Source organism: Meriones unguiculatus, chromosome 10 (assembly GCF_030254825.1).
Source record: "Meriones unguiculatus strain TT.TT164.6M chromosome 10, Bangor_MerUng_6.1, whole genome shotgun sequence".
Taxonomy (NCBI): Eukaryota; Metazoa; Chordata; class Mammalia; order Rodentia; family Muridae; genus Meriones; species Meriones unguiculatus.
The window spans coordinates 65,661,441-65,671,706 of record NC_083358.1 but is presented as its reverse complement, the minus strand read 5'-3'; the positions used below and the strand labels follow the sequence as shown (position 1 = coordinate 65,671,706).

Genomic DNA, 10,266 nt, shown 5'->3' with positions numbered 1-10,266 from the left:
TTCAAAAGAGACTGTAAAAAAATAAAAATAATAAAAAAATAATAAACACCACTTCCTGTGAACTTATTTTAATCCTTCCTAATGGAAATCTCCTCAGGGGAACTAAGTATTCTTTCTTAATTGTTTATAATCCATTTATAATCATTAATTTGCTCTGGGTAGTTTTCATTTACTCTTCTCTTAAAAGTTGCAAATGACTGTTGCTGTTTAATGTGGGCGTTAATGATTAACTGATACAATGTCATCCAGGGGAGGAATTTTCCAGGGCTGTCTCATTAACCAGATGACCCGCAGACGTTGTCAGCACTACCCAGCGAGGTGATTGATGGCCAGAGAATAAAGGTTAGTGACTCTCCCTCAGGTATTAATGTATAGCATCTTCACTTACCCCTGTCTTGGGCTTTTCCAGTAAAAGATTGATTTATTACGCAGCTTCGATGGAGATTTGTCAAACTCTTAATCAAGGAATTCTATATTGCTACAAGTAAATCAATGACACTTTCTGGCAAAATGACTTTTACAGTACATGAAAACAATGCTTCCAGTGCATGAACCGTTCTCTAATGGTGATGCATTTCCAAACATGAGCGCAGCGATGGTGGACATAACAGAAAGGACAAAAATGCAGTATCCTTTGACAAACAGGCACTAGTGTAAAATGAAAGGTTTTTGTTTGCGTTTTTTTTTTTTTTTTTTTTTTTTTTTTTTTTTTTTTTTTTTTTTTTTTTGTCATTTCTCAAGATAGAGAAAAAACAGTTCAAGCTCAGGGCCATCGGTGGAACGAGACACAGAAGATGGAGGGGAAACAGTGAGAAAGACATTCTTTATGGATTAATACCTCTGTAAAAAGAAGGTGATATGAAGAGAGTACAGCAGCCTGGCTTTTCTAGAAATCCCTTCTTTTTTTTTTTTATTGAAAAATCAATGCAGTTTATTCAGGAACCTTGAACAATCCTCGGACCCCGGGGAAAGCCAGCCCACAGCTTAAATAGCCTCTGGGTAGCCAACCCAGGCGTGCCACGGGGGCAATGCAGATAGGTCCACATACATGAAAGCAAGCCAGATCCTCGGCCTTAGCCAAATGTGGAGTTGTTCGTGACAGAGAGCACTCACCATCGGGAAGGTGGAAGGCAGAAACCAGCTCCATCTTTAAGGCATAGCATTCCGCAGCTCTCTACAGTTCCCCCTTTTTGTTTTAGATGCATCAGGCAAGAGTAGAGGTCTGATCTCTGATATTAGAAATAAATTGGGACTTTGTACAGATGTTCATTTAGGTGTCATCCACCCAAAGAGCATCAGACCCGTCTGATACCTTTTTCTCAGAGGCGGGACCTGGGGCATCAACCCGCATGCAATCAGACATGCTCTTCTCTGGGTCCAAAGTGGCTGACCCTGAGTGCAGTGCTTAGCCTCGCATCCTGAACGTAACATTTTAGCTTTTTATGGTATCCAACCATGCTTGGGGAGAATGTCCTGCTTCAATGGCTGTAAAGGCCTGAATGATCATGGCTGCATCACACTGTTGTGAGACTCTAATCTTGCATATATACCACAGGCAAACCAAGACTATACTTTCAGGGTTGATGTCAGGATCCTTGGAATCCCTGAAGACAGCAACGTGTGCTTTTTTGGATTTCATGACAAGTATTGTGCTTGGCAATTAACCAACAGTGGTCTCCTGAGTGGCAATGGCTGTACTTTGCATCACTGACCTAACTGTAGATGATATGCTTCTAAATGTCATTAGTGTTTATTATAGACAAAGCAGAAGCACAGCCTAATTGGTTCTAAACATCTAATACAGAGAACTCTGAAACCATGTTGTTGCGCAGCGACCTCCAGTTTGTGGCGCTTTGTTGTGGCAGCATTAGGAAGGTACACCTCTCCCTGCTGTGGATCCAGGTCATTTGGTGCTGATGGTTGACTGGACATAAAAAGGACGTGCCTCACAAGACAAAAAAAAAAAAAAAGGTCACATCATGTTGAGCTCTGAAATTCACAAACAAGGCATTGTGTAAAAATGTATAAGCAAAAGACATTTTTCTCTTTCTGTGTGTGAACCAAATGGAGAGAAAATGAACTGTAGTTCTTCTGCAAAATGAGGTAGTCCCATCTCAGAGATGGGTAGTTTAGATTAAGAGGTGGAAGGGACTCTTCCTCTTTAGATATTCCATTTGGAATAAAACATTAAAAAATAGCCATCAGAATTGACATTTAGAAAATAAGGCAAAATTCAGTGTGATTGCTAGGAGTTTTTTTCAGTTTTCATTACATACACAATGTGAAGCATGTTTCACAATTTCAGAACATCAATTATAATCTTAGAAGGGCCTCAAGTCTTCAGAAACCACATTGGTATCAAGTGCTTAATATAATATTTTTAAACAATAATCCATTAGTTTAAGAAAATCTAATATGACATTAAAGCTTAGTGCTACTATGACTTTCTCTTTACTATTAAACTTATGGCTTAAGAACAAAAGCAACACTTCAAAGGCAAACTCCTATAATATGACATGGTAAAATGCCACTTTCATTGCATGGACCATTTCACCGAAATGAAGTTTAAGGATGTGCATTGTTTTGGAAGAACAATTTGTCTTTGAGGAACTGTAAGTACATTGGAGAAAATCTTGGAGGTTCCCTTCCCTTAAGTGTCACACATACACGCACACACACATGCACACACAAAGACACGCACATACTCATGTGTAGGTTCAAATATACACATATACATACATGCACACAATAATCATGCATATACATACATACATGAATATCATATAGACACATACACCCATATACACATATCACATAAATACATACCACACAGAAAAAACACTTATATAATCATCAATTCATATACATATACACACACATACATACATTTATATACAATTGAAAACAAGCATGGACACATACAAACACTATGCATACATGTACACAAAATATACAAACATACATATATATGTATACATGCATCATATACATATCTACATAATGACCATATAATATAAATTTTTACTGAAATAGCACACTAATCAAAATCTTTCATATCAGTGGTTCTCAACCTTCCTAATATTGTGACCCTTTAACATGGTTCCTTATGCTTTGGTGACCTTCAAGCGTAACATTATTTTTTTGCTACTTCATAATTGTAACTTTATTAGTTATGAATTGTAAATATTTGATATGTAGTATACCTAATTTGTGACCCCAAAGGGGGTTATAACTTATAGTTTGAGAACCACCATTCTATAATTTAGTAAATTATATTCAGAGTTGACTTATGTTTACAATTCCCAACAAATCTATGGGAATGACTTAATTTTTGCTCTTAATATCACTTGCTATCTAAATAATGCTATTCACAGGATTTGACAAGACTTTGTTTCCATCTACAGACTTATAACCATTGACTTCTATAAACTATGTGAATATTTAAGATTCTAACAAATAATGAATTATTATCCTGTGTCATGACTCAAACTGAAAGTGTTGTATTAATACAAGAAAATTCTTGTTGGGTCTGACTAATGTGTGGAGGGTAACATGATCATTTTATTCTTATTTACTCTGAATTTATGAAACAAAAAACTTGCTGTTATCACAACATAAAAATCTGTAAGAGCTACTTTTTAAAGAAATTCCTTTTAAATTCAAAGTACACCAGAAGGCCTGCTAACACTCCCATGCCCGCCCATTCCTTCAGATGATTCATGGCTGCAGCAATCCATGTTGATAATCCTGTGGCTAGTCCTGCGTCCACTCCGGTAGAATTTACTGTGACAATGGCCACTCTCAGCTGCTCCATCATAGTATCGAATTCTCCAGTCCAATTACCTAAAATATACCTCGACAATTGTTTAGACAAATTTGCAGCACGGGAAAAATTCTCATGTTGTATGCTAGTGACACAAAGTCCAGCATACTTTCATTGACAGCCAGGTTGAGCGATTTGCCATAGGGTATCAATTTGCTCCTGCAAGAGGTCAATCCTCTGATTGAACACCATCAAGCTTCCTTTTAGTTGAGCATTAATTCCTTTATGTACAACTAAGGCATGAGCTACATTGGCTAAATGATTATTCAGGGTCTGAGCAGTCTGCCCAGTATGACTCATGGCTAATGCCCTGGTGGTAGCTCCAACAGCCGTCAATGAGATGGTAGTAACAATGGTGGCTGTAGTTCCAAGATCCCTTTTCTGTCTGAAGAGAGTCATAGCATGAGGGGCATCAATGGGCACAGGCACCCAGTGAGGCATGCGAGTAACCAGGGCATACCTAAATTTACTAGCATTCCAGCATTGGGCAAAAAAGCAAGTATCATTACCACAATTACTTGGCTCTATCTGGCTAATAATGAATAAAAATGGGGGATATAGACAAACAGGTGTGGGCTTATAGGAAATATTATGAGAAGCCTTAACCCCTCGTTGGAACATCCTGTGTCAGTTCTAGAACTAGCAGTGGTGGTGTCCGAGGTCTGAGTAGGTTCAGGAGACCATTGCCCCCAGGGGCGAGACCTGCTCCATGCCAATTGACTAACTCCATGTTTTCCTCCAATTTTGAAAGTCATTTAAGGTTCTTAAATTATTTTTTTCCCTTTTTTTAAAATTTTTCATCAATTACACTTTATTCATTCTGCATCCCCCCATAAGCCCCTCCCTCCTCTCTTCCCAATCCCACCCTCCCTCCTCCCTCTGCTTGCATGCCACTCCCCAAGTCCACTAATAGGGGAGGTTCTCCTCTCCTTTCTGATCTTAGTCTGTCAGTTCACATCAAAGTGGTTGTATGAATCATCTGAAGGAATGGGCGGGCATGGGAGTGTTAGCAGGCCTTCTGGTGTTGGTCTCCTTGGTTTGCCTGTGGTATATATGCAAGATTAGAGTCTCACAACAGTGTGATGCAGCCATGATCATTCAGGCCTTTACAGCCATTGAAGCAGGACATTCTCCCCAAGCATGGTTGGATACCATAAAAAGCTAAAATGATACGCTCAGGATGTGAGGCTAAGCACTGCACTCAGGGTCAGCCGCTTTGGACCCAGAGAAGAGCATGTCTGATTGCATGCGGGTTGATGCCCCAGGTCCCGCCTCTGAGAAAAAGGTATCAGACGGGTCTGATGCTCTTTGGGTGGATGACACCTAAATGAACATCTGTACAAAGTCCCAATTTATTTCTAATATCAGAGATCAGACCTCTACTCTTGCCTGATGCGTCTAAAACAAAAAGGGGGAACTGTAGAGAGCTGCGGAATGCTATGCCTTAAAGATGGAGCTGGTTTCCGCCTTCCACCTTCCCGATGGTGAGTGCTCTCTGTCACGAACAACTCCACATTTGGCTAAGGCCGAGGATCTGGCTTGCTTTCATGTATGTGGACCTATCTGCATTGCCCCCGTGGCACGCCTGGGTTGGCTACCCAGAGGCTATTTAAGCTGTGGGCTGGCTTTCCCCGGGGTCCGAGGATTGTTCAATGTTCCTGAATAAACTGCATTGAAAAAAAAAAATTCAAAGTAGAATTCAGTTAAAGTAATCCAATAATACTCTTAGCAATTCAAATTAACCATACCAATCCCTTTAAAATAAAAGAAATATGCTCTCCATATTCACACATATTTTGAACAAACAAATCAAGAAATGATGACAGAAACTTAGACATTTTCTAAAAACGTTGCACCATTGGATGACTGTGAGAGAATATTTCATAAGAAACTCAATCTCGATCATGAAGGCCTCCAAATGTCCTTACTGATTTACTATGGGACGATTCCCTTCCAACACGAGATTTCTTTAGTGAAGAGATGTCCTTTGAAGTCGATTAAACTTGGTCATGGTGATACCAAGGCTATGAGCACTTTCATAGCTAAAGGCAACAAATCTTTGACAGGGAGGCATGAACACTAGACTCCTGGTAGGTGTGCTATTTTCAACATAACACCATGGAAGGAGCATAAAGTAAGTCTATCTGTTTGAGATTTAAATTTGAGCTGTTTCAGGGCTTTGAAGAATAAAAATACAAAGTCAATGAACTTTTCTTAACTTTGAAGAAGTGAGTACCTGTATATAAAACTTTATTCTCTTCCCTGATATTAGCCTTTTTAAAAATTCTTGACTTTGCCCATAAATGCTACCAAGATGTAAGATCCAGAACAAATGCTACTCAATAATTATAGAGTGTACATATGCCATATAGAGGGCTTTGTACTGTGGATTAAAACAGATACTTCTGTTTAATTCAGGTTTTTAGACATCTTTGATGGCTAGGAAATTACTGCCTTTTGGAACTTTTCTAAATCAGGTGATTAAACTAAATTGCTAATTGAGAAAACACGTTTATTGTTACATGTCATTATTTTTCTTATGTACTACTAAGTCAGAACTCTTATTTTTTTTAGAAAGATAGAAAGCCTTTCCAGTCACTTCCTCATTCACAATGTGTAACTCACCACTACACAATAAAGTGAGAAAACTAAATTTGTATATAACCTTTTAAAGAAATTAGTTAAGTATAAAGGTGTGAAAGTATGATTTTAATAGTTCCATTACTATACAGTACATAAGAATAAAAAGATCCATTTGATTCCATTTATTTTTGGAAAGAGTAATACTGAACTATTTTCTTTAACTGTGGGTGATGCCTTCATATTATTTCTCACACAAAATGAAAAATATAGGTAAAAATTACATATTCACTTGAGGTAATCAATTCAGATAATGGAGTAAGTCTATTCACACTGTGTTGATTTTCTTCTTAGGTAAAGCTATCTGAATTCTTTCACTAATATTAGGTTTGAAAGCATTTTAGAGTAATTGTCTCAAGCCATAAATTGTCAGAATATCATAAAGAATAATCCATTAATAAATTTCCATACTGTTATCAGAATGCTTTATTTTCCTCTGGGGTAACACTGATTTAAAACAAGTTACAATAGAACAACCAAAAACCTTCAAATTGACCAACATACAAATATAAAATTTTCACTTTCATTAAAACTAGTCAAAGGAGATAGGTCAGGTTTTGAGGAGTTCTGCTAAGCAGAACTCCTCAAACCAGTGTTTGCACTGGTTGAATTTGTTTGTCAGCTTGATGAGATTAAGAAAGGCACAGGAAGCAGCTTAAATGGTGCAGGGCTGTAATCTCAGTACTCTGGCGGGCAGATTTCTGTGAATTAGAGGCCAGCCTAGTCCACAAACTCAGTCCGAAGCAGCCAAGAATACACAGAGAAACCCTGTCTCAGAAAAAAAAAAAATGCGCAGAGTAAAAAGTACTGTTAAGAGGTCAGCCCTGGCTTTCCCCGGGGTCCGAGGATTGTTCAATGTTCCTGAATAAACTGCATTGAAAAAAAAAAAAAAAAAAAAAAAAAAAAAAGAGGTCAGCCCTAAGTAAGATATTTATAATACCACTTCTGGTTCAAAGAACATGACTGAAAAAAAGGCAGTAAAAGAAGGGGGGGTGGAGAAAGAGCTTTAAGATAGGGATAAGGACGCAACATCGCCAATTAGAGTCATGAGCTCACAAAGCAGTTGGGTCTATTAGCTGGCACTGACTCTACACACATCAGGTTAGCGTAACAGTCAGAAACGTATGGGGAAATGACTTATCATCTGAATTAGAAGGGAAAATGGGAAAAAAAAAACCACAAAGTATAATTCTGACCCATCATTATTTAAATGCCAAGTCTTTCTCTCAAGTAAGTCTGACAAGCTGTTGGTCTTTCCTGGGGATAAGTTCCTATTCTAGTTCTAGCAAACAAGGTCTTCCTTCTATATACTTCATTGCTCTAACTCTTTTTTTTTTTTTTTTTTTTTTTTTTTTTTTGCCTCTGAGGAAGCGTTTATTGGTGGAAATTCTATTTTCTGAAATTTCTTATTCCAACAGACTTTGGCCAATATGAGAGGCATGAGTGTCTCTTAAGAAAAGGTACATTCCTACCACACAGGCTAGGTATGGGACATTCTGGTAGTCTTCTGCCCAATCCTGGAAATCTGAGTGAGGCATAATTAAAAAATTAATAAATTACATTTTCTGTTTTAGTGGTTTAATTTGGTGAGCTTTCTTTCTTTCTTTCTTTCTTTCTTTCTTTCTTTCTTCTTTCTTGCTCTTTCTTTCTTTATTTCCTGTTTGGATTTTGTTTGTTTGTTTGTAGAAGAGATTTTGGAACAATATAACATACTCACTGCTCTTATTCAGAGCTATAGGGATAGAGGGCTATAAGAAGGCTATTTGGTTTTCAACCTTTTTAAGATAATATACTTAGCAATACATTGTTCCATTTCTCTGTTAATTACTATCTTCTAAGGACTTTGTATAGCCAGTATCACATCACCTGGAATATTAAAGAATATGAAATTTCCAGTTGCATCCTAGTTTTAGTCAGAATCATTGTTTTCCAAAGAATGTAGATAATTTTCATGCCTTTGAACATTGAGAATTGTTTTTATCTACTAAGGCACTTTCATTGCCTTACATCAATCTGGAAAAAATAGAAATACAGTTGCTTGCTACAATGTGTATTCCAGGGAAAAGGCTAAGGAAGACTTCTCACTGTGCCATTTATTAGTCATTTTTTCTTATGGCTAGGCTGCTATTGCTTAAATGATGATGCCTAAATAACACTAAAATCACAGGCATACTGTGAGGCATTAAGAGGATGGAAGTGTAACCTAATTATGATATTTCAAGATGAGAACTTGGAGAGATAATTATAATTAAGCATGGTACTCTGTTTCACATAGGGATTTAGGAGAAATTCCAGCCAGGAGGAAGATCTTAATAGATTTGGCTATTTACACTTTGAATTTTCCAGTCTTCAGAACCTACTAAGCAAACCCACTAAGCCTCTTTACCTCATAATAGCCCCCCATCTGTACTAATCAATAACAGCAATAGAAAGTGGACTATGATACCTCCCTCCCCTGTCCTTGTGCTAGCTATATCCACATTCTCTGTCCTCAAATTACTGAGGATGTCATGCCCGTCCTCTGCTCCTATCCACTCACTTCTAGTTGTAATCCTTAAAATCAGTATTATTTCCAAACATGTTTCTGTTACCAGCAGTCTTTCAAAAATCTTCATTAAATTTTCTCTCTCACTGTTTCTCCAAACAAGGACCATGTATGGATGCAAACTAGAGCCCCTGCTCACATGTAGCCCTTGGTAGCTCAGTATCCAAGTGGGCACCCTAATAAGGGGAACAGGGACTGTTTCTGACATAAACTCAATGGCGGGCTCTTTGACACCCCCTCCCCAGGGAGGAGCAGCCCTGCTAGGCCACAGAGGAGGACTTTGCAGCCAGTCCTGAAGACACCTGATAAACCAGTATCAGATGGAAGGGGAGGAGGTTCTCCCCTACAGTGGACTTGGAAAGGGGCAGGGAGGAGATGAGGGTGGGAGGATGGGATTGGGAGGGAAAGAGGGAGTGGGATACAACAGGGATACAAAGTTAACAAACTGTAACTAATATTCAAGAAATAAAAATTTAAAAAAATTTTCTCTCTCTCACTGATAATCCTTTCAACCTTTCTAGGTTATGGGGCCTTAAATGCATAAAAATTACATAATTCAATTATGTTAATATTTTAAAAAGTAGATGTGCAAAACCTTTAAATCTGCATTCCACTTGGGTCAAAACAGCATTTCATTGTCTGTTCAAGCCATTCCAATCGTTTCTGTTCCCCACTTTTCTGACTTCATCTTTATTCTGATCTTTTTTAGTATTGCACAGTTCTCATCTCCTTGCTTCTCCTGATTTTTCTTCAACATTCAGTGCCTCTAACTGCTAGATATTAGCTAACTTATGGATCATCTCTTTTATCTTCTGCACCACTGCCATAGCTGGTCTACCTAAAGCCATGCATTTAAATCTAAGCTATGTGTTGAGAGAAAGTATTTCTTAAACCCCGGCATTTAAATTTCACTTATTTAATAAACACCTCAAAATTAATGTATTATTTTTCTCAATCATGTGCAAAAATAGTTAATTTTTGGTCCCTAAACCTTTTCATTATTCTCCCCCAGATCAATAATTGCATGGCCTTTCACTCACTTATTCAAACAGCCCATTCCATCATACGAGACTTTTCTTTTTCCTTCAATACAGATATTCTGAGAATCACCGATTTAATATAATAGGTATCTTGATGTTGCTCAATTCATCTTTATTTTTAAAAGACAATGCTAAAATTATTCTATGAAAACAATTTTCATAACGTTTTTCCTGTCTTTTAATCTATGCCCTAAAGCCCAGCCTCTGAAGTAATCATT

General features: G+C 37.7%; 1 long non-coding RNA gene across 1 annotated transcript in view; it reads left to right on the top strand.

Annotated features, from left to right (window-relative positions):
- Positions 1-268: 268 nt before the first annotated feature.
- Positions 269-10,266, top strand: part of LOC132657042 (uncharacterized) — a 442,538-nt gene continuing 432,540 nt past the window's right edge. Inside the window, exon 1 of the long non-coding RNA XR_009594884.1 lies at positions 269-342. This is a non-coding gene — a long non-coding RNA (uncharacterized LOC132657042). The remainder of the gene's footprint in view (positions 343-10,266) is intronic.